We start from the raw sequence: 23,607 nt of genomic DNA, 5'->3' as shown, positions 1-23,607 counted from the left end.
TAGCCAGATTTTGGAAACATACCTAACTGCCCCAAATAGCATGTAATACAATGAATGGCAAAATCTGGATTTTTTTGGCTCTGTGAAGTGGGACATAAAACATAACGCTTGGTAACCAGGGACTACCTAGGTGGTTCTTACATCAACAGAAAAGAAAATGAGGGTGGTGACTGACTCATAAGCAGAACGTGGTCCTTCCCACAAAGTTAGCCTAAGTGGGTACTGTGTATATAAAGTACGATTGGGTGGAAACTTGGAGGCCTGAATAAGAATCTGCTATGTCAGCACCATGTAGTGGAAAGAACTCAGTGAAGACTTAAGAAACCCGATTCTCTACAGGCTTCACTGATGATTTTTTTCCTGTGACTTGAGTAGTCATTTTACCTCATTAGATCTCGATTTTCTCATAAAATAAAGAAGGTAGGCCAGGTGACTGTTCGGTTCCTCCCAGGCCTCTGCTCTAACCCCACTGAGGGTTCATTTCCTGGAGTCTCTGCCAGCCTGCTTCAGCCTCTGAACTCCCCGTGCCTTTGGGAGGGCCAGTGTGGACCCTCTTGCCCCAATCTCACCTCCTTCTAGGGCCCTTTCTGCCATCCACAATAAACACCAGGTGGCCCAAAGTGTGTGTGTTTACAGCTCGCTGTTTGGTCCTTTGGTGAATTCTCCGTGGATGGTTCAGGGGTTAGGAATACTAGCTCTAGAGGCTTTTTCACCAAGAGGCTGAAAACCACAACCCTTTTAGCCTTGGCTTTCCCGTCACCAGAGTCGGGCAAACAACATTTTTCTCCAGAACTGCGAATGTCAGAAGCTTAGCTACTCTCAAAGCTGCCAGATCAAATTCAGGAGGTCCAGTTAAATTTGAATGTTGGACAAACAATTTGGAACATACTTATACTAAAACTTGTTTATTATTTATCTGAAATACAAATTTTATTGAGTATCCTGGTTTTTGTAATTTGCTAAATCTGGCACATGTAGATGCTGCTGTTGATGGTGGTAGGTACCAGGCTGCCACACTAAACTTATACAGAATAAAACCACCACTGGCATGACTCCTGGGCCCTAGGAACAAAAGCCCTTATGGTTCAAGTTTATTTCTCCTTAGACCCTCTCCCACCCCAGGACCGCCCCCTTTCAAGTTCTCCCATTGGCTTCATATCACCACATATCCTGCCCGGATCCCCTTGGAGAGGTGCCCAAATTGTCTAATGACCACTTTTCCAATCACAGCCCCATTCCCTGGGCTAATCAATTTGGTGGAATTAATTCATATACATGTGCCACTGTATGAGGTTAATGAGTCATCCACCTCCTCTGAAGCTACTGCTTTTTTTTTTTTAAAGGTCATTTATACCCTCAAATTAAAACGACCGAATTGTAGGCCATCAAAAAATTGAAGCGAAAAACAAGTAGGCTGTGTGTGAAAGAAAAGCATTGTGGGGGTGGGGGTAGGAGCTGGCTCTCATGACAGTTTCTCTAAAGTGTTTCTGCTTTTCCTTTCATCTTCTTCTTCGCCCACAACATCAGCTCCCACAGTAGCAGAAGACTCATGGAAAAGGGGCAAGTGAAAGGAGGAAGTGGCATAGGTGGAGTAGGAAGTGGGTGTCTACCTGTGAACTGGTCATCACTCTGAAACAGTGCAGTTCTGAGGGTCCCCCAGCTCCAGCATCTTGATTTAGACTGAAAAACACAAGGCCAGACTGAACTATTGAGCACCTTGTGTTCAGAGATGAAACACAATTGCATAAGCTTGTACCCCTGAATCCTGAATGCTGGGAAAAATATCTCTAGGGACCATTAAGAACCACCTCTATCTTTACAGGGCAGATCAGTCTAGGTGGTTCTGAAAGCGAACCGAACCAGGAGGAGGAGAGAGGTTGCTTTGAGATGGTGGGACACACTTCAATCAGAATTACTCAGGCACTTCCAACTGGGTCACAGCTGGATTCCCCTCAGGCCCAGCTCTGCCCTCCTGGGAAGGACATCTATCCAAGATGACTCTTTATCTTAATGTTCACTGCCCATCAGCTAAAAGCACTTTACCAAAGCATTAAAAGAAAAATGGCTTAAAATGAATAAAATGGCACAATGTTATATAACAGACCGTTTACTCTCCTTTTCAAGCAATTTAGCCCTCATCAGTGACCCTCACTCAACCTTTTGGAAAGACAAAATGGCCACATGTTCTGGCTCACTATTCAAGGTGAGATGAATTACTATTAACTTTGGATTAAGAAATTCTGTTTTGTAATTTTGCAACAGCCATTGCAGGGTAGCTGGAGGCCCCTGGGGTGTACTCTACTGACTCAGCAGAATACACCTTCCAATTATCTTTATATCTTGTAACTACCGTGAGATCAGAGATGTGAATTTTTTAAGATAATAACAGAGTTCTGGTGGGAGCGGGGCGGGGGGCGGGGGAAGGCAGGGAGTAACACCCTCTGAGAATCACGTGCCAAGAGCTTTACAATCTATGTAGTCCTCGAGAAATGGGCCTCTTGGTCCAAGCAGAATTTGATCTCATGCCCACTGTCTACCATACCCTGTTTCATTCAAGGCTTTGAGCACTGATTTCACTTTCCCCTTGGGAGACTGTTGTTTTTACAGACTGTGGTCACTGACAGGGATGGACTAAATATTTTATGGGCTTATAACAAGGTCTCTGCTAAAGGCATTCATTTTAGCACGACAGGCCCGATGCACGAAATTTGTGCAAGGGGCTTGGCCCTCACAGCCACTCGGCCCCGCCCCCTGCCCACTGGTCATTCTGGAAGGTCATTCCACTATCTGGTCTAATGAGCATATTAGCTCTTTATTATATAGGATAGAAATTATTTATAACTGTTTTTGGCAGGAAAAACAGTGTCCAGTATTTAGATTATTACATTTCATATCTTGAGTTATATTTTGATAGTCAACAAGAATTTTTTTCTTAATAGATGATAATGAGGAACTCTATGGCAAATTATCAAATTATCAGACACTGGGCTTCCCTCCTGGATAACAGGGAACCATCTCTTCTCTTCCAAATCTTGCATAGTGAGTCAGGAGGAGTCAGGTCACTCCCAATAATGCATGAGTTAACAAGGAGTTGAAAGACCAGTTATTACCTATTTCAGATTAGTTTTATCTCATTATATTGTTAACTAGTAGCCCTGCATGAATCCATATGCCAGTAGCTCTCTGCCAGTAGCTCTCTGCTGCCCTCCTGTAGCTCTCCGCCCACTGCCCTGCCCTCCTGTCGCTCCCCCCACCCCCTTCCTCTCTCCTCCCCCCTCATAGCTTGCTGCCCTGCCCCCTCCTGTAGCTCTCAGCTGCTCCCTTGTAGTTCACTGCCCCACCCTCCTGCAGATCCGTGATCCCGTCGTTATGCCTCAAGGCGGTGTAATGGTTAATTAGCAAATCCTCTCTTATTATATAAGATTTTTAGGAGAATTCTTATTTAAAATCTTAAGTATTTCACTCATTCGCTCACTCATCCCCCAGGTAACAATAAATCATGGCACAAAAGGTAGGGGTCCAGTGTCCTTTAACTAGTTATCTGTTCAGAAGGCTATCTGGGCTTGGGGTAGTATAAATTATATTCTGTGTTTAATGAACTACAAAAGATCAGTCATTGCAAGGGCCTTAGAACTGTCCTCTGTACCTCTAAGTCAGTAGGTAGAGGGGTGGGGCCCAGGAACCTGCATTTTCACAACCTCCCCAGGTAATCTTGAAGCACCCCTAAATTTGGGAACCAGACTGGTATAGAACACATTGCTATTATAGCTGAAGTCAGAAGTCAGTCCGTCTGGAACCAGTCAGCTTTGCTGTGTTGCAAAGAAACCTGCATATGCACCTTTTATCAGTCAAGGTACAAGCAGAAAACAGGGCACACCAATTATGATAACTTGAAGGGCTATTTGCAAAGAGGTGGGTAGGGCACAGAAAAGCCACAAAGCTTAGTGCAGTCCTCTGGGCTAATAATGAGGGGGATATGGGTAGGGCAGGTTCTTCCCGCCCCAAGGCCTGACAGCGGGAGGTGAGGGATGGATACCTGACTCTGGGACAGAGTGCTGTTGGGTATCACTGCCTGACAGGAGCGGTGACCATCACTTAAGGGCCACGGCCAGTCTGAGCGACCCTGGAGGGAATAGTATCCTAACCTCACTCTCTCTCCCCTCTCTCTCCCTCCAATCTGTGGGCACTCCCCTTGCTGAATCCGCCTAGAAACCAGAGGCAGAGGGGCCCACAGAGGCAGAGCACAGATGTCAGGTTTCTGGGATCAGAGCAAAGCAAAGAAGGGTGAAGAGTATTTGGAGCCAGAGGACCAAAGGGAAGATGCCTGGAATAATATCTCTAAAGAAACCATACCAGGGAGCGTCAAACCTTCATCTTCACGACGGACAGCAGCATTCCACATGCAAATGATGAAGCGCCTGCCATGCCCACTCATGAAAGCACCTGGTGGTACAGGTAACTACAGAAAGGTTACAACTTCACCAAGGAAGTCTTTCAAAAACAAACTCACAAATGTACTTATTAAATATTTACTGAACACCAATTCCATGAAAGACACGGCATTTTACTTTAGCCTGCAGTCTTTTATGTTAAACTCAATAGGGCTACTGCTAAGTGGTCATCAGGTTTAGTGAAGTGCCCTGTCACTATCTTTTTTCTAAAAGAAGCAAAAATAACTGTACAACATAAAAAAAAAAATCTCAGATTTTTAAAGTGGAAAAAACATTTAGCTTTAATTGCATGCACTCATAGCCTTACAGCAGAAGTGACCCTTACTTTTTCTTGATAAAATACTTGATTTTCCAATTGGGTTTTACCTCCATATTATCAGACAATCAAAGGCACAATGTGCCGTCAGGTGGCCTGAAACAAATGGGTTGAGGGATGGATTTATCCCATCTTTCAACTTCCACCAACTAGTGTTAGTTCCACTAAATTTAAGAAATTCTCAGGAGGCATTATGTTTGATCACCATGCTCTACTCTATGGTCACCTGCAGTGGGTGCCCAGTAACTGGCTTTTAACTCTACCCGTCTGTCTCCGAGTCCACCCACTTCAAAGCAGCGGTTTCCTGGGCTCTCTGGTCGACCACGTTGGCTGTCCATGTGGGCAGCGGTGTGGGCCTCCACGGATGCCCCAGGTGATTTCAGACACACAAAGTAGAATTATAAAATGAGCACCTTACTCCTTTTTAATATTTTTCAAGCCTCTCAAACACCACTCAGCTGGATGTCGCATGTCTGCAAAAGCCCTATCTTTAACACCTGCTTACACCCTTCTTCATCAGAGAGGGGCAGCCTTGGGCCGGAGTCTATTACAGGCAAGGGCATCTATGAGAATGTGGTAACACTCTTCTTTTTACATATATGTTGTAATGATTCTCATGTATTTATATCAAGTGATACTGGTTTACTACTTGAGGAGGTCATATAAAGTTTCTCTAAAAAAACAAATTTGGTTTAGAACAAAAAATCAATCTTAGGGAATTATACAAACAATATAGGTGGCACATAGATATGGTGAAAATCGTACAGGTGGTATACAAATGATTAAAGTTTGGAAAGCATTGATCTAATGCTAAGTATACCTCACTAGTCAGAGAAACCTAGGTTTTAGTTCCAATTGCTTTCAAATAGGCAATAATGACTAATTTTATTGCCTTGTAAATAAAGAATTTTTCATTGAAGGTAGTAGCTCTTCTGAAAGTGGCAGCACAAAGAGTATAAAAACAATTTAGTCAAATTGCTTTGTAATCTGAATCCTATCTTGTTCATAGAATAACAGAGATGCTTGTGATACATTATTAAAATTAAGGTCTAAAGATTTATATACACTATACTATGTAGAATGAAAACCTGGGAGAATATAAATAATGAAGTGAGGGGAAGATAAGCTAAATGCTGTACTTTCATCAGGTCTAACGAGGGGGCGGTTGGCAGTCACCGAGATGTGGAGAGAAAAACCTTTACAGGAGCCCTTCATTGAGAGTGTTCAGGGCCGTCCAGGCAGAATAAATTACCAAGGCAATCTGTCACGGTACATGAATCCTTTTCATGTCAGCCTAGTAAAAATACTGCATATTCTGTGTACTGATCTGGGAAAACACTGTCAACAGTCGCCTCCTACATGAACTGTAAATCTCCTAGACATTTTAGCTCAGCCCTCTTTCATCTCAAGTCACCCCAAATTCTATCCTCCTGAAACATGTACACTTATGTTCATGTTCCATTCAAGTCAAGGCCTCAGGAAACGCGAAATCAACCAAGGTATGGTGCCTGTTTTCTTCTTACAAACATGCGAGTGAGGAAGCTGAGTGCTTGGGTGCACTCACTTGCACCCACTTCCATGCACACCTGCATGTCCCTGCTCCCTATATCCCCACCCCCCTAACCCACCCAGTGGGCAGAGCTGGAAACTAATGCTGCCCAGCCCATTCCAGAAAGACGTGTTTGAAACAAAGCCTTCTGTGCTTCTGAGCCCTTACTTACGCTTGTTTTGCTAAATGCCACATATCAGCAGACCTCTTTCTGGGGCTGGGCCCTTTTCCTATGCAGTCTGCTGTTTACTTGTTTTAAAAATATACCCACAATGTATCTATTGTTCTCCATTCACTATATAATTATATGATACATTGGTAAGCAACTGCCCCTCAATGAATAAAAGTGCGTTTACAAAAGAATAATCAGAGTTGCCTGGCACAGGGAGCAGACCTTGCCCAGCAACAGCTGATGTACGCGGCAAACACAGAGTCGTCAGCATTCTGCCCTTGCTAGATGGGCAAGCAGTCAGAATTTGCTAATTCTCATTTTAGCCACATAAGGTAGAGGCATGCTATTTTATACTGTAAGTGAATATTTTTACTTAGTTGCTAGAATTATAGGAAGTAAACAGACTTTAATTTTACTCAAGTCCTAAAGTTTATATTCAAATGGAATGGTTTTAAACATGCCATAAGAGATAGCTGATTTTAGGGGTAGAAGATTCATACAACATAGGATTTGAACCTATAAATCCTACCTAATAAAATGGTAATATGTAAATTACCATCACTCCGCTACGCCCACGATTGGGCCAGAGGGAGGCGCAGGGGGCGGGACTCGGGGTGGCCGGGGTAGCCGATTGGGCCGGCAGGACGCTGAGCTCGCGCCCGCCATGGCTGTGCTGTGGAACAGAAGGGGCCTCTGGGGCAGCGAGCTCACGTCCCGCCGTGGACCATCAAAAGCAGGGGAGCTGGGTGCCTGTCTGCTCCGGCACCAGGCCTTTCAGAAGCCTCCGGCTCTGGCACCAGCGGACAGGCACCCAGCTCCCCTGTGATCGAAAGCGAAAGCGTGTAGGGGACCCTACATGTGCATGATTCAATCATGCACTGGGCCTCTAGTATAAGTATAACAAACATTAGACAAAATGGGTCAAGATGCTTCTGAGACTCCAGTTTTACAGAGACTTATTTGAGGGGAAAGGGCAAAATATGTATTTATGTTTTAGGGTCTTCCAAATCATATCTGTATTATACATGTTTTTAGGTGTCTGTTCCCTTTGCTTGGAATCTGTCCTGCCAACAGCTCAGCAACAAGCCATGTGACCAGAACTTATCCAGCAACAGATGATTGGACAGGAGTGAACAACTGAACCAAAGGAGGGCCACCCCTATATCCTGGCTAGGTACCTACAAATTGTCTGGTTTGGCTTAAAAAGAAACATTAAACCAATCAGATAAATTCTGCTAGGAACTGGAAATTAAAAATTGGGGAGGCGATTACCAGTTAAGTTGTGGGTTGCTAAACTGACAGCAATGCCTTTTTTTTTTTTTTTTAATTTGGGGGAGTAATAAGCAGAAATAGCTGGACTAGGTATCCACAAAACCTTCTGCTTCCCAAAAGACATTTTGGGTAGAACATTTCTGAATGACTGCTCTATCTACACTAATAAAAGAGTAACATGCTAATTGACCATACCTTTGTGATGCCCACCAGCCAATCAGGAGTGAGTATGCAAATTAACCCACCATCTTTGGTGAGTGGCGGGGTGGGACACTTGTGTTGTCGCCATGGCAACAATGCAGGCGTTCCGCACCACCCCAGCTGCTCCGGGCCTCTGGGCAGCGTGGGAAGGTGGAAAGGCGGCTCCAGCCAGAGCGAAGGTGGTGCCAACAGCCAGGGGAAGGAAGGCCCATTCTTGCACGAATCTTCGTGCATTGGGCCTCTAGTAAATACATAATGCATATTATTCACCGAGGGAGAACATTTGAGAAAGAAATGCATGTACATAATTCCTTGGTGAGTGGTGCAGAAAGTAGAGGCTGGTGTTTGGTCCATCTGATGCATGAAGCCTACGGCCTGACACCTGCTGGCTCTCCAGGCATCACAGGTGACAGCAGAAGCTGTAGCCTTGAAACTAGAGCACAAAGGAAGAAACATATGTGCCAGTTCCCAGGGATCATGTCCCAAGACCTCTGCACCCAAGCCCCAACTTGAGGTGTGGAAGGTGCTCAAACATGCCTGTGAAACTCTCTGGGACTGAAGTTGGCCCAGGAGCAGCCTTGGGTGGAAGTCAATAGGCTTAGAGTTGAACTGGTTTTAGTGAAAAACAGAGAGCAGCTGCTCTCAGCACTGTATCTAAGCGAACAAAGGGAAATTTTGAAGAACAGGCCGTGACTGACTGACTGGGTAGGAGGAGTGGGTGCCAGGGCCTCGGAGAGGAGGCAGGGCAGATGGTGATGCTTCAGGGGAGCAAACAGAAATGCCCACAGCAGAACCCTGAGACTCTTTCACCTAAATGGGTGTGTTAATGGCTCCCATGGAGCGGGCAGAAGAGAGCTTAACACATATGCCTCCGTCTACTGTACTGGCTGTAAATAAACCATGTGTTTGTCTGCACCATCTGCTTAGTGTGCACTTTGTGGAGCTGTGAAGAGAAAAAACCATTTGGGGCCAAATGGCTGGAAATACTTTAGTTGTATACTTAGGAACCAAGTATGCTTACACAGCTAAATTATTACATTTCCTTTAAAGTGGGTAATTAAATTTAAAATGCTTTCTATTGGGGGTGGGGAGTGCTGGACAGTAGGAGGCCACACAGCTTTCCAAAGGTCAAAGAGCAGGTCACGGGCACAGAATGGGGCTGGAGACAAGTCTCCTACCACTGAAGTTATTCAATCTTCAGTTAGTCACACTTCACCAGTCTCAGCCACGAATTCTTCATCTATAAATGAGGCGTGTGTCACTCATCTTCTTCAGAGTGGCATTAACTCATGTCTAAAATATGAAGTTTTTTAGCTAAAAGTTATTATGATTATACTAAATGTTTTTATGGAGCTGCTCATGCCCTCTATAAAGTATTGGGTATACATTACATATGACTGTTGGCCTCATACACACATTGAGATTGCTCATTGCTCTTTTTTTTTTTAGTTTCTTAAAATTATGTAAATAATGTAATTAATTCATTCATGATACAACTATTTACTGAGCATATAGTATGTTCTAAATCCTGGGCTAACTGCCTTCAAGTACAATTATGTTCTAAAAGCAAAGAATATTTTGCAAGCAATTTAATGTTGAAAACACAAATTCAACTGTGTTTTTTGGAAATTATTTGTGTTTTCAACATTAAACAGTTCACAATATTTAAAATTCTAGATTTGTGATTATCTAAAGTTTAGTGAATTGAAAGAGTTCAAGGAGCCTCCTCACTTTTCCCAAAGCCCAATAGCAGCAACTTTACATAGATAGTATACACACGCCCAGAGAGCCACCAATGTAAAGAAAACTCTAAAACAGCATGAGCTAACCACCTGGTTTGTGAAATGCAACTTTGAAAGAATAACCACACTGTGTTAGTATGTCCATTTACAAACTATGTTTCAGGATGCTGAATTTTGACTCTCTCAGAATTTGTTTGGAAGAAAGAAGAGGTCATAAGTGCAGTGGTCAGAGATAGTGCTGTGCACTCAGACAAACCCCTACACCGTAATGTAACAGCAGGTCTTGAATCAGCTATCTTACCTCTCTAGGTCTCCATTTTCTCATCTACAGAATGGAGATAATACTACCTATCTCGCAGAATGTCAGGAAGTGTCAGTTAAAACAGTAAAGGTCTTAGTATATGTTAAGGACTCAATGAATGTTAGCTATTACAGAGATCTTCGCTGTGTGGTAACGGAATTTGCATGGAAGCCAGAGTGTCATCAAAGAGGTGCTACTGAAACTGGAACATGGGTTGGGGATGGGAAGGGAGACCTGGATACTTCTAAGTTCCCACAGCAGCTCTGCCAAGCTTGCTATGTGAAAGCACAGAGGTGCCAAGGCACTTGAGGGAGACGGATAGTCCTCCTTCTCTGAGCTGAAGGAGAGCGTGCAGGCTGACCTGGAAGCAGCACTAGCAAACCTTCACTTCTCATCACATCCCAACATGAGAGTGCCTCAGCGCCATCTTGATTTATGTTAACGGTAAAGAGAAAGCACAATGTTGGCTCCGGAGGAGTTTAAAAACTAAGGGGAAATATGGCACTCCAACGATGTTTTTCAACTCTATTCTTATTAAACACTTTATAAACAGGTCAAAATGGTGGGGAGAAAACAAACCCTAACTCTTGTGTAAGCTTTCAGAAATGAATTTGGTTTTATGAATTAAGTTTTGTTTCTAAAGACAAAAGTGGGAAGGAGAATGACACAGCCACATTCCACTGTCCAGACTCTAAAGAAAAACAAAACAAAGTAAAACTGAAACATGAAAATATTTTTTTTTCACTGCAAGCTTTTGGAATTTCCAGGAGAAGGGCAAACATATAACTAGAACTATGAATTTAATGCAGGTAAATTTTGATTTTCCCTTTAAACTAAAGGTTGAAAATAATTAAGAACCCAAAATGGAAAAAAAATCATGCAAAAATCTGTGTATACATAGTATATAAAATCTTTATGCAAAACTGAATATACATAGTACATAAAAATGTGTACTATGTGAAGAATTAAATTAAGAAAATAGAAACCCAAATTATGAATTTCACTCAGTGACAAAAATATACTCAAAGATTAATGCTAAACAAAATAAATATTTAAAAATATCTATTTGCTTTGAGCCTTCAAAACAATTCCAGCTTTTTTTAATAACAAAAACTAGTGGCCTGGTGCACGAAATTCGTGCATTGGGGGGGCGGTGTCCACCCTCTCCATTCTGGAACCCCTCAAAGGATGTCCTACTGCCGGTTTACAGGGATCGGACCTAAACCGGCAGTCAGACAGTCAGACATCCCTCTTGAAATCTGGGACTGCTGGCTCCTAACTGCTCACCTGCCTGCCTGCCTGCCTGATTGCCCCTAACAACTCTGCCTGCCGGCCTGCTTGCCCCCAACTGCCCCGCCATCAGCAGCCTGCACACCCCCAAATGCCCCCTTGCTGTCCTGATCACCCCCAACTGCTCCCCGTGCCAGCGTGCTTGCCCCCAACTGCCCGCCCTGCCAGCCTGCTCGCCACCACCTGCCCTCCCCATTGGCCTGCTTGCTCTCAACTGCCCCCCTACTGGCCTGCTCACCCCAAACTGCCCCTCCTACTGTCCTGATCACCCCCAACTGACCCCCACTGACGGCCTGCTTGCCCCCAACTGGCCCCCCTGCTGATCTTCTCACCCCTAACTGACCCCCACCACCAGCCTGATCACCCCCAATCTCCCCCGCATCAACCTGATCACCCACAACTGCTGTCCCATCCTGGCCTGATCACCACAACTGCCCTCCCCTCTTGGCCTCTAAACTCCTCTACCTTGGCTCCACCACCATTGCTTTGTCCAGAAGAACATCCTGAAGGTCTCCTGGAAGGTATCCCAGTCTAATTAGCATATTACCCTTTTATAAGTATAGATAAGAAAAATGGCAATAAAATAGAGACAATTTTTTCAACTAAAATGAATACACTCAAATCCTAGGTGGCAGAAATATAAGCTAGAATTTGACTGCTAAATATAGGAGTGCCGAGAATATCTGAGTTCCCTACTTTCAGAAAATATATGACATATAATTCCTGGACAATCTCAACATGGAAGGTAGATAAATTAGTAAGTTCACAGTTTTGCATGTGTGTATGTATGTATGTATGTATGAGCTTTAAAAAGATTTACCACGAGTCTTCTTTGAAGAGTTGGCCTGCCCTAAACAGAATTTAATAAACAAAGTTAATTTTGATACTATTCAGTAACACAACTATCTCGGAATGAGACTTAGAAAATGGAGAGTGATTCAGTCCACGTTCGGTCAGGGCAAGACCGCCTTGCTATCTGGGAACGGAAGCAGTGTAGCCAGAGCCGTGCCTCCTGCAGTCTGTAAACTGTTTAAACACCTTATCAAATAACAGAGAAAACCACCATGTTGTTTTTATTTGCATAGAAGCAGACCTGCACACTGGATTAGGAGGAACTGAAAATTTATGGTTTTAATTGTCCAAAATGTCTTTCAATTAAACCTAATGTTCATTCTAATAAAAAATTTATTACAAATAAACATTAACACCTAACAAAATTCTCCATTAAACCAGTATAAAAAAATAAATCTGGGTAACCACTCTCTCTCGTTGTTGAATAATTAAGTGCTCCTATTTGCTGAAATTCAACATGTTGTACAGTTTTAGTATGCTAAAATATGTATCTGGTGGAAAAAAATACTAGAATAAAATAGTCCCCAAACCAGAGACAATGGGTCATCTCTAAGTGGTAGAATTTCAGCAAAGAAGTTATAACCTTTTCTTAGTGTTTCTAATTTTGCTAATTAGCTTCCTACAATAATAAATGTTGTATTTATTGAGCACATATTATATAACAGGCAGTATGCAGGATGCTTTTATTTTCTCACAGAATCCTCACTGCTCCAGGAGGTAGACAGCATTATTACCTCTGCACATGTGGAAGTGGAGACCAAGGCAACTCATATTTGAGGGGTAGGGACTTGAACGCAGACGTGTCTGTCTCATAATCATTCTATTACAACTGAATTTCATTTGTGGCCAGAAAACAACACCTTAAAAATAAATGAAAATGTTCCATAGCCAGGTGAAGAGCTAAACAAAGGAGATATACCTGTAGGCATTTATGTTTAAGATTTTTGTTACATACTCCATACATGCCTTTATGATTTCTTTTTATATTTTCAAAATTTATGGTATTTATTTATTTGAAAATAAAAGGAATTTAATCAAATCTTATATGATAAAACCAACACACTAGGCTTAAAGCACCAATCATATTTACACAACTTCCTCTCAGTTATCTATAACAGACAACTCCTCATTGATTCTAACCTGACCCTGAAGAAGTAAGTAAAAAAAAAAATAAAAAAAAATAAAAAGAGTCTTCCCTTTTGAGAGGGATAAAATTAGGTCTCAAAGAAAATGGCACTCCACATGATATTGAAGCCTCGACTTCTTACTGGTTAAAATTCCCAACCAAGTACACCACCAATCAAAGAAATCTAAGTTAAAATAGTCGAGTATCATTTTTCACCTATAATTTGGACAAAGATGATAACCAATTGAAAAGCATTACCATAAGAGTATTGAAAAACTGGCCTCATTGAAAACTTTTACTAGAGAGTGGTTAGGCATTAAATGTGGATCAAATTTCAAAATGTGCAAACTCACTGACCAGCCAATTCTCCTCCTAGGGACTTATTTTAAGGAGAAAATTAAGTATATAAAGATACATGCTGCAGTGTCAGCTGCTCAATGCAGTACTGCTTATAATGTAAAACCAGTAATGATCTAAATATCCACTGACAGGGGATTTTGCAGCTGTATCTCCACAATTTAGCATAGTTTCTACTACATGTAGGACTAACTATAAATATCTGGTGAATGAATGGTAAAATGAATAAATTAAAAAGATATAGGTATACAACTGAATTTTATGCTGGTATTAACATTTCTGATGTAAAGTTATTTTCAAAAACATAGAAAAGAGCTCATTATCATTTCATTAAGTGATCGAAACTGATTCACAGACTGGCCTATATAGTACAATCTCATTTGCATAAAATTGTGTGTATGTCTACCTGTGTATAATATGTGCGTAGGTGTTTGGAAAGATAGTGTAGGTGGGATTTGGAAATTTTTCACTTTTTATATTTTTGTATTATTTGGTTTTAGAGAAATAATAGCTATATAGTTTCTATTTGGTTGAGAAGAATCCTATTCTTAAAATTTTTATCCCAACCACTCAAGGTATAGAGAGGGTAATATTTAAGACAATTACTTTACTGTTGATTTTTCAAATATTGCTGTGCTAGAAGTTCTCTTTTTTTGTCACTTACTCCTATAACATGCCCAACACAGACGGGACACGAGGCACATCTGTTTTAAAACACTTGTAATCAATGCCTTGGTACCCATTACACTGAAGAAAGAATGTGAGTGCATGACAGTTCACTATTTTGACTTTCTCTGTCCAGGACCCTTCTGAACCCAGCCTCGTTAACTTTCTGGCCGACCCTCTTAGCCCAAGGATGCTCTCCTGGGCTGTGTGCATCCAAGTGCATTCACCAGCAATGGACTCCATCTGTCAGCTCCATGCACAAAGACCTCAACTTATTTGGTAAAGAAACACTGCTTTTTTGAATTCTGACTTGAGTTCAAAAGTGGACAGTTTATATTAATAACAAATAGTTTCTGGTAATTTTCCTTTTCTTTCTTCTTTTTTTTAAAATATATTTTATTGATTTTTTACAGAGAGGAAGGGAGAGGGATAGAGAGTTAGAAACATCGATGAGAGAGAAACATCGACCAGCTGCCTCTTGCACACCCCCCACCGGGGATGTGCCCGCAACCAATGTACATGCCCTTGACCGGAATCGAACCTGGGACCCCCCAGTGCGCAGGCCGACGCTCTATCCACTGAGCCAAACCGGCTTCGGCCTAATTTTCCTTTTCAATCCAGGAGAAAATACAAGCATCCCCTATAAACAAATGACAAAGTGTCTCTCTTTGGATTCAAGCAAGAGAAGCACTGTCTGCTTACAACAGTGCTGGGCTGCGATTCTGGCCAGCCTCTGAAAGCAGGAGTCAGCGCCAACAAACGTTACATCTACGCACATGTACTCTGAAGAATCAGCAAACCGTGAGAATGGCAGAGAGAGCACATATGAGCTGATGACTGACAAGCTGCCTCCTCTGGATGCCATTTATCTGAATTACAGAAATTTGGTGAAATTTATCTCATGCCATGCCAATGCACGGGTTCATCAACTCAAAAATAAGCTACATATTTTGGTATTGTAGTACTTTTCCCAAAATAATCATGCACAGAGTGAGAGCAAGATGGAGGGCTGAGAGAAGAGACAGAACGCTGGAATAAGACATACATCTGTTACTTTCCTCCTTGCAATTCTTAGGTTCAATCTGAATTCAGGGGGGCTCTGAGGACAGCAATAGCACCCACCCAACATGCAAAGCATTCTAAATATCTCAGGCATGAGAGCGGCTGGCTTGACCCGATCAAGCTAATTATGGCTTTAATGTTGTGAACCCTCTAAAAAGGCGCCATTATTCAGGGGTGGGCAAAAGTAGATTTACAGTCGTAATACAAATAAATAATATAATAATTAATAAATAATACAAGAATAAACTTTGTGTTTCACATGCTCACAACTGGAAACTTACTTTTTCCACTGCTGTATATGAAGGCAACCCTACTGGGGATGAGCTTTGAGTTGTGTTTTCAGTGGTGGTGACAGTTTGTAATCATGTTTGTGGGATGCTGTACCACTCATTTACAAGATGCATGGCCAGCCTAGGGTCTGTATTGTTCAATGCCCACAGGCCTCCCGAGAAAGGAGCCCAGACCATGGCCCATCTGAGGAGCCTGCGTTCATCATGGTTCCGAGTACTTGATCTTTCGCCTGGCTGCGGCCACTGATGACTAGTTTTCCCTGATGTTATTGTCATGTGCCTCGTCTCCCTGAGCTGTCTGTATCTGAGCCACAGCTATTTCCTGAGGGATATAAAACTCAACAAACTGCAAATAAACAGTACAAAACATGATCTCATGCTATCATGCTCCTGTTTCTCTAAATTGTAGCATCGTGGCAGCTCCATGCTTTACAAATATCATTTGATACTCATTTTTTCCCTGTCAGTTACTTCTTTCCCTTGCTTTTACCTTTCGCCCACCAGCTCCCTCTCTTGCCTAGCTCTATCCCTCTTGGACCACCCCGCAACTCCCTACCAGGATTCTGGCTCTCAAACTCACCAGGCGACAAAAGTGTTCTTGTAAAGTTCACCACCAAGTTAACCTCCCTTGTTCTCAAGAGTTTAACACTGTCAGTGTTGTCTCTGAGTCTTGGCTATGTTAGATCATCTTCTGCCCAAATTGCGCCTCTCTGTTTGCTCATTTTAGTCAGAGGCACAGATATCCTCCCAGGCCCAGACACTCAGAATGAGTCTTGTCTCATCTCTTCTTTCTCATCCCCTACATCCAGGTAGGTTGCCACCATCATCCCTGGAGATTCGGTCTTCACAAAGGCTTATAGCTTATCAAGATTTAATACAGAAAAAATAACTCCCTCAAAGGGAGTCAGTAAACGATAGTACCATATACAAATATATCAGTATGGGTCCATTCATTTTAATTAATTTCTGTTCCTGTCGAAGTCATTCAAACTCTTATTCCAGTATTTAAAGCCTATTATCTGGATTCATTTTGAGTTTCCAACTAGATCATAGATTCTGAATTTAAATATTCTTTCCTCTCTGAACCTTTCTTTTAAAACAGCACTTGAACCACTGTCCCCAAGACCTTACCCAGATTAAACTGAGTTTTAGCCATTCCAGCAACCCCTTTGGAAGAATTTTAATTAGTTTAACAGACACATATGCATTGCAGAGCTTTTATTCCATTCCCATTTTCCTACTTCTTTATTTTCTAATTTGTGTTGTTTACTCATTTCTCCAACTGCATGAGTTCATGTCATGATATGGACAGTTAGTGACCAACTGATTTCAGCTCATTACTAATGATAGGTTAGTCTCACCTCCCCCATCTTTTTTTACACACAATTAAAACATTAAAATATCATTTCCACACACTCACCCTTGGTGTCTCCTCCAGAGGGTCTGCTGAAGAAAGAGTTATTAAGAGTATTTAAAAGTCTCATTTCAACTCAGGAGCAAGAAACTCATCTAGCCCTGACAAAAACAGCTTAAGGATAAATTCCAAACACCAAGTGTTATTTTCTTCATCCCACAAACCCAGGAATATTACACAGTTGTGACACAAGCTTGGATGATAGTCCACAGTGATCAGATGATAGCTGTTTTCATTGGTTTCTCGTTAAATTGGGGCTATGAGCAGCAGCATGCTCAAATTAACCTCAGCAATAGAGCTCAAATTGTATCATACAAGGCTCACTTCATAAACCTCAGCTATTTTCCTACTGAAGAGATGTTGTATTAAGTCAATTCTGTTTATACAACCATTATGCATTTATATTTTCTGTAAAGATAACTGAGACTTTTATGAAGAATGAATTGCACACAAAATACTATCTGCCTTAGAAAAATGCCCAAACACATTTATTTTAAAAACAAAAAACAAAAATAACCAGCCCAACTAAAACAAGTGGTATACAGAATTCTCTTTTGCATGGTAATCTTAATGAAGGAAGAAAAATTAATATTAATGTTAGGAAATGACCAGAGAAATAGATTAACTGCACCTTACAGTAATTAAACTAACACCGTATTTACTATAGAGCTTAGGATATTTTAGCTTGGATTTAAACTATGGTGTAACTTAAGGTATAATATAAATTATAACAATCTAATTGAGTAGACAAAAATACCAACATTCATCCATTCACTCACTGAGTATGTACTGAGGGTGCTTTTAAAGATAGCGGAATATGAAAAGACACTGTCTCTACCAGCTTAGAGTCTTAGGAAAAACACACACACACAACCATAGAAACAACATTGTCAAATGCTGTACTTATTCAATGTGCTATGCTAGAAAACAACAACATTTAAGAAGCTGGAAGATCATAAAACGGACAAGGTAAAGATCTGTTTATACTGACCAGGGTCATCTCCAGGTCAAGAAGCAGTATCTACAAAATTATCTTATATATGTTAAACAACAACAAACAGATCAGATTGTATGGAAAAGGGTTAGAAAAAGAGACTCATCCAGAGGTTAACCATGATTAATTACCTCTGGGAAAGGGAGTGGAAAGGACAATGGTAATAAATAAATAAATAAAAACTATGTTTTTACTTTATATACCTTTGTTATTGTCTGAATTAAAAAATATATGTTCATGTAATACTATGTAATAAAAGCCTAATATGCTAAGTGTTCGGTCATCTGGTCATCTGTTCAACCAATCAAAGCGCAATATGCTAATGATATGCTAAGGCCATTCAACCTCTCGCTATGGCATGCCCTGGCTACCAGGGGGCAGTCGACCGGTCAACCAGTCACTATGACATACACTGACCACCAGGGGGCAGACGCTCTGACTGGTAGGTTAGCTTGCTGCTGGGGTCCGGCTGATCAGGACTGAGTGAGATGGGCTGGACATGCCCTGGAGCCCTCCCTCAATCCCTCCCTGGCTGGCCAACCTTCCGTGTTCCTCCCTGGCCCCGATCCTCCCTGGCCCCGATCATGCACTGGTGGGGTCCCTCGGCCTGGCCTGTACCCTCTCACAATCTGGGACCCCTTGGGAGATGTTGAAGAGCCGGTTTCGGCCCGATCCCACAGGCCAGGCCGAGGGACCCCACTGGTGCACGAATTAGTGCACCAGGCCTCTAGTACTTCAATAAGGAAGAAATAATATTAATTGAAGCAGACAGTGGAGGAGCAGCCAGCAAAGCAGACTGAAAGCTGAGCAAGAAGGAGAAGGAAATTCAGAAGGGGGTGAAAGCCACTGGGGAAGTGTTGAGAGGGAGGGCTAGTCAATCAAGACCTTTTAACAGAGGTGGAGGAGGAGGACCCAGGAAAGGGCATATTAGGAAGCAGGAGGACTTTCTAATTTGGCATGTGGCTGTTTCAGGAATGGAGACTGCAGCAGGGTGAACATGGGGTGCAGATTAAATACCACAGGATAGGCAACTTGCATGAGCAAAGTGAACCGGGAGCAAGAAAATTATGTTGCCGTCTCTGGTTTTCCATGTTGCCAAATGAGTACAGGAGAATACTTGTTCATTTTGCAAATATCAGTAGTACAAATGTGATCATGAATTACAACCAACACATGTAGCCACAGACTGTGGGTATGGGGACCCATGAAGAACCAGACAGACTGCCTAGGAACCATTGACAGGATGAGTGCTTCTCAGCTCCAGCCCCACCAATGGCTACTAAGAGGCCATTGGCCCGGTGTGGCCAGGTTATCCGATTTTTAAAGAGAAGCCATAAATCTGAATTTTTAAAAATGTGAATATCCTGACTTTTAAATGCTGGACTGAACTTTTAAAAAACACTGGAGTAGAGAAAATGTGTCTGTGGGCCACCTCTCACATTGTGACCCTTTACAAGTTTGACATTGAGGAGAAAATGTCAAGTAAGAATTGTATTCTTTTTCTCTCTCTCTCTTTCTTTTTTTTTTTTTTTTTAAGTTTTCACAAGCTAAGGGCAAAGAAATGATGGATAAAGACCACTCTCTCTTTCTTAATTTTTATTATAAAATTCTTCTTAAATTACAGTTTACATCAACATTATTTTGTATTAGTTTCATGTGTACAGCATAGTGGTTAGACAATCATATACTTTACAAGTATTCCCCCAATATTTCCAGTACCCACCTGGGACCATACATAGTATTGTAATGTTTTTGACTATATTTCCTATACCTTATATCCTGATGCCTATTTTTAACTATCAATCTGTACTTCTCAATCTCTTCACCTTTTTCACCCTGTCCCCCAAGCACCCTTCCCTCTGGCAACCATCAGTCTGTTCTCTGGTCTTTGAGTCTGTTTCTGTTTTGTTTGTTCATTTATATTGTTCTTTAGATTCCACATATAAGTGGAATTTGTCTTTCTCTGACTGACTTATTTCACTTAGAATAATACTCTCTAGGAGAATGGCTATCATCAATAAATCAACAAACAACAAGTGTTGGCAAGGATGTGGATAAAAGGGAACCCTTGTGCACTGTTGGTGGAAATGCAGATTGGTATAGCCACGATGGAAAACAGTATGGATGGAGGTTCCTCAAAAAAGTAAAAATAGAACTGCCTTATGACTCAGTGATTCTACTTCTGGGTATATATCTAAAGAAGCTGAAAACACTAACTCTAAAGAATATGCACCACTAGTTCACCACAGCATTATTTACAATAGCCAAGATATGGAAGCAACCCAAGTGCCCATCAACAGACGAGTGGATAAAAAAGCTGTGGTCCATATATACAATGGAATTAATATTACTCAGCTATAAAATAATGAAATCTTTCTTATTTTTTAAATATCCAATATTTGAACTAAAAAGGGCTGATTTTGCTTTCCTTTAAGAGTTGATGCACTCACATTCTCTGCTACTAAACATTTAATTGAAACTCTTGTATCATGTTACATAACAGAACTCAGCTAACTGTTACAAGGGAAGCACAAAATAAGGGGTAATTTTAAAAAGGAAAACATGAGGAAGGACAAGAAATTCTCACAGAAAATATATAAACACTCAAGTTGACTTTCAGTTTATCAAATTTCCTCCGGAAAGAACTTCCCATTTGCAGCTGACTTATATTATAACAACACACCCAACAATTGCATTAGAATGCTATTTTAATCAGTTCATCAGATCACTGTGCCTCAAGAACTGAAAGCCAGAAGTTCATAAAGTCACCAACTATGGTACAGAACATTCAGAAGTCAAATGCCATTTCTAACTGGGAAAATAGCTGGAAAATCATAGCATTTCCACAAAGAAAGGGTATCAACATGCAATATTATGTGAATACATGGTCTTTAAAAAATTTTTATTGCAAACTTTTGAAAATTGAAAAACATCCTATCTAATAAAGAGGGAATATGCTAATTGACCCTCATGCTGTCGCAAAGATGGCAGCACCCAGAGCCAATAAGGAGGGAATATACTCATTGACTGCCCAACCTCAAAGATAGCAGCGCCCACAGCCACAAGATGGTGGCACCCAGTCCCCTAAGCCCCACTGGGGAGGCAGACATGTGGCTGCCTCCGGAGTGCCCCAGTCCCCTCAGCTCCCCAGCCCCCCAGGGCCGGCCCGAGGCGCAGGTAAGCCTCAGATGGTGGCTGCCTAGCTGATGCCCGAGGCGCAGGCGAACCTCAGATGTTGGCTGCCCAGCTGTCCAGGGCTGGCCCAAGGGGCAGGCAAGCCTTGGATGGCAGCTGCCCAGCCGCCCAGGGCCGCCCGAGGCTCAGGTAACAAGGGCCAGCCGAGGCTCGCGCTGCCAGCAGTGGCAGCAGCAGAGACGTGATGGGGAGTCGCCTTCCCCTGATCGCCGGGTCGCCTCCTGCCCCTGAGGACTCCCGGACTGTGAGAGGGGGCAGGTCGGGCTGAGGGATCCCCCCTCCAGTGCATGAATTTTCATGCACCGGGCCTCTAGTCTATTATAAGATTCAAAGAAATCTATTTGGTGATGACTCATTTGTGATAACATCATTGGGCGGGTCATTGCCATAGAATCTATTTTAAGTTCATTCATTTTGCCCTGGTCCTCACAGTTGATTAAGGGGCAATTTGGATGATGGACAGATATTAGTGTTCCCATTTTCAAAGGATTTTCCTCCTGCCCAACTAATGCAATTTCAGGCATGTGAAAAGGGAACTCATGTGAAAGCTTTCCACACACCAGGCATAACTGTCTATTGAAATTTGGGGTAACGCCTGGACCCTATCAGGGATTAGAATAGAACCCGGTACAGCATCTTGTTAGCACTGGGTGAGGTTCTTGCCTATGGTTCCTTGTGTCTTTGTCTTTCTGTCTATAGAACGTTTCTCTGTCTCATGTCTATAGAACGTTTCTCTGTCTCATGTCCCTTATCTTCAGCTCCTACATAGTTCTGCTCCAGCCTGTCTTCCCCGTTCACTCTCTGTCTCATCTATTTCACCTTACTCCCTCTCATTCTTACTGTGGATTTTGCTTTGTATTTGCTTGGGTTTAGTTGTTTTAAATCGATGGTCTCTTGTTCCTTCCCCTTCCCCTCCCTGCCCTAAAAACTAGGTGGCCACAAAATGCACTCATACCCTTACCCCTAAGGTTCTAATTTGTATCAAGTTCACAAATTCACACACGGAACCAGCGTGTTTGTCATAAAGGATCTGTATTTTATACTTGTGATAAAGGAACTGTTTAAGTTTCCTGTATGCTTGAAAGCTCCTCCCAACTCCCACCTCTATGCATCGAAGGCATTCCTCAGATTGCCAGCCCGACATTAGCTCTGCTGGTCGTAAACCTGCCAGAAGACCGAGAGTCAGGAAGCGATGGACTCTGATGTGTGGGAACAGTGGTCCACACAACTTCCCGGGATCTCTCTGAGCAAGATCCAGACTGTTCTCTGTGCTTCCCAACAAGACAAAGAATCCACTCCACAAATCTTTGGGAGAACATCTTCTTTTCCACTTAGCTACCATGTTTTTAAGATCTTTGCTGAAAACAGATTTAACTGTCTCAAACAAACACCAGAGCGTTAGCTTATTTGCAATTATGCTTCCCACCCAAACATATTTGGCAACTGAAATCACATGGAGCCTCTGGGAGGTGGAGTACTTAGAGACAGCATCCTACAGGAGAAAGAGCACAATCTGTATGACTAGACAGACCTGGCTCAAATCCTAGCATTCTTTCTGTATAGCAGGAGACCAGGCAAGTTACTCGCCTTCTCTGACTTCAGCTTTTCCAGCAGTGAAATGAAGATGTCAAGACCTACCACACAGGATTCCTGTGAGGCTTAAATTCTGTGAGGTAGTATAGGAGAATGACAGCACAGCAGTAAACCACGGAGGGAGGGAGCGGAGATGAAGAACGTGCTCCCAGGCTCTGTTCCCTCAGCTGCAGAAGCGGACTCTGGTTCTGCCTTCCTGGTTCTTCCCCTCGCCCACGGTCCTGGGCAAATCATGATCCTGGCCCGGTTGGGGGGTATTGTATGATTCAGAATCAGGAGGAAAGGTGGGAGAGAAAGTGGGTCACAGTGAGGAAACATCTGTAAGGCTTTAAGGACCGTAGGGTGTGAGGGAAGCTGGGGAGGGGGAGAGGATGGATTTGCAGTACTGCTGCCGAGTCTCTCCCCTCTGTGCTGAGAAATACAAGTGCAGCATTTGCTATTTGGAAATTACTGTCACTGGACAGTATTTGTTTGACTTCAACATCATTGTGAAACTGGATTGTGTGGGTCTGGATGCATATGGGTTAGAGCGAGTATTACGTCAGTTTTATTATTACACAAACTTGGGAGTGGAAGTGGCCCATTGTGAAAGGAATGCAGGGAGGCACAGGGAGGCGGGTGACTGATGGTCAGAGGGTGAGGTGGGCAGCCAGGTCCCATTATCCATCCCTGATGCACTGATTCTGGTGAGTCATTAGCATTTGGTTTCAGGTCTTCCCTTGTAAAGTGGCAGGATGGAGGGCTATATTTTATGGCACACCAGT

At 42.4% G+C, this 23,607-nt stretch overlaps 1 protein-coding gene across 4 annotated transcripts in view; it reads right to left on the bottom strand.

The window, feature by feature from the left end:
• Positions 1-23,607, bottom strand: part of FYN (FYN proto-oncogene, Src family tyrosine kinase) — a 207,267-nt gene that overhangs the window by 130,767 nt on the left and 52,893 nt on the right. The window contains exon 3 of one of the 4 annotated variants that reach the window (XM_079779966.1): positions 1,611-1,680. The exons of the other annotated variants lie outside the window; for them this stretch is intronic. The gene's annotated coding sequence lies outside the window, so the exon portion shown is untranslated. The remainder of the gene's footprint in view (positions 1-1,610; positions 1,681-23,607) is intronic. 4 annotated transcript variants of the gene reach the window in all.

The sequence above is a fragment of the Cnephaeus nilssonii genome, assembly GCF_951640355.1.
Source record: "Cnephaeus nilssonii genome assembly, chromosome: 9".
NCBI classification, from domain to species: Eukaryota; Metazoa; Chordata; class Mammalia; order Chiroptera; family Vespertilionidae; genus Cnephaeus; species Cnephaeus nilssonii.
The sequence above is the reverse complement of the archived record's forward strand: the minus strand, read 5'-3'. Positions and strand labels throughout refer to the sequence as shown.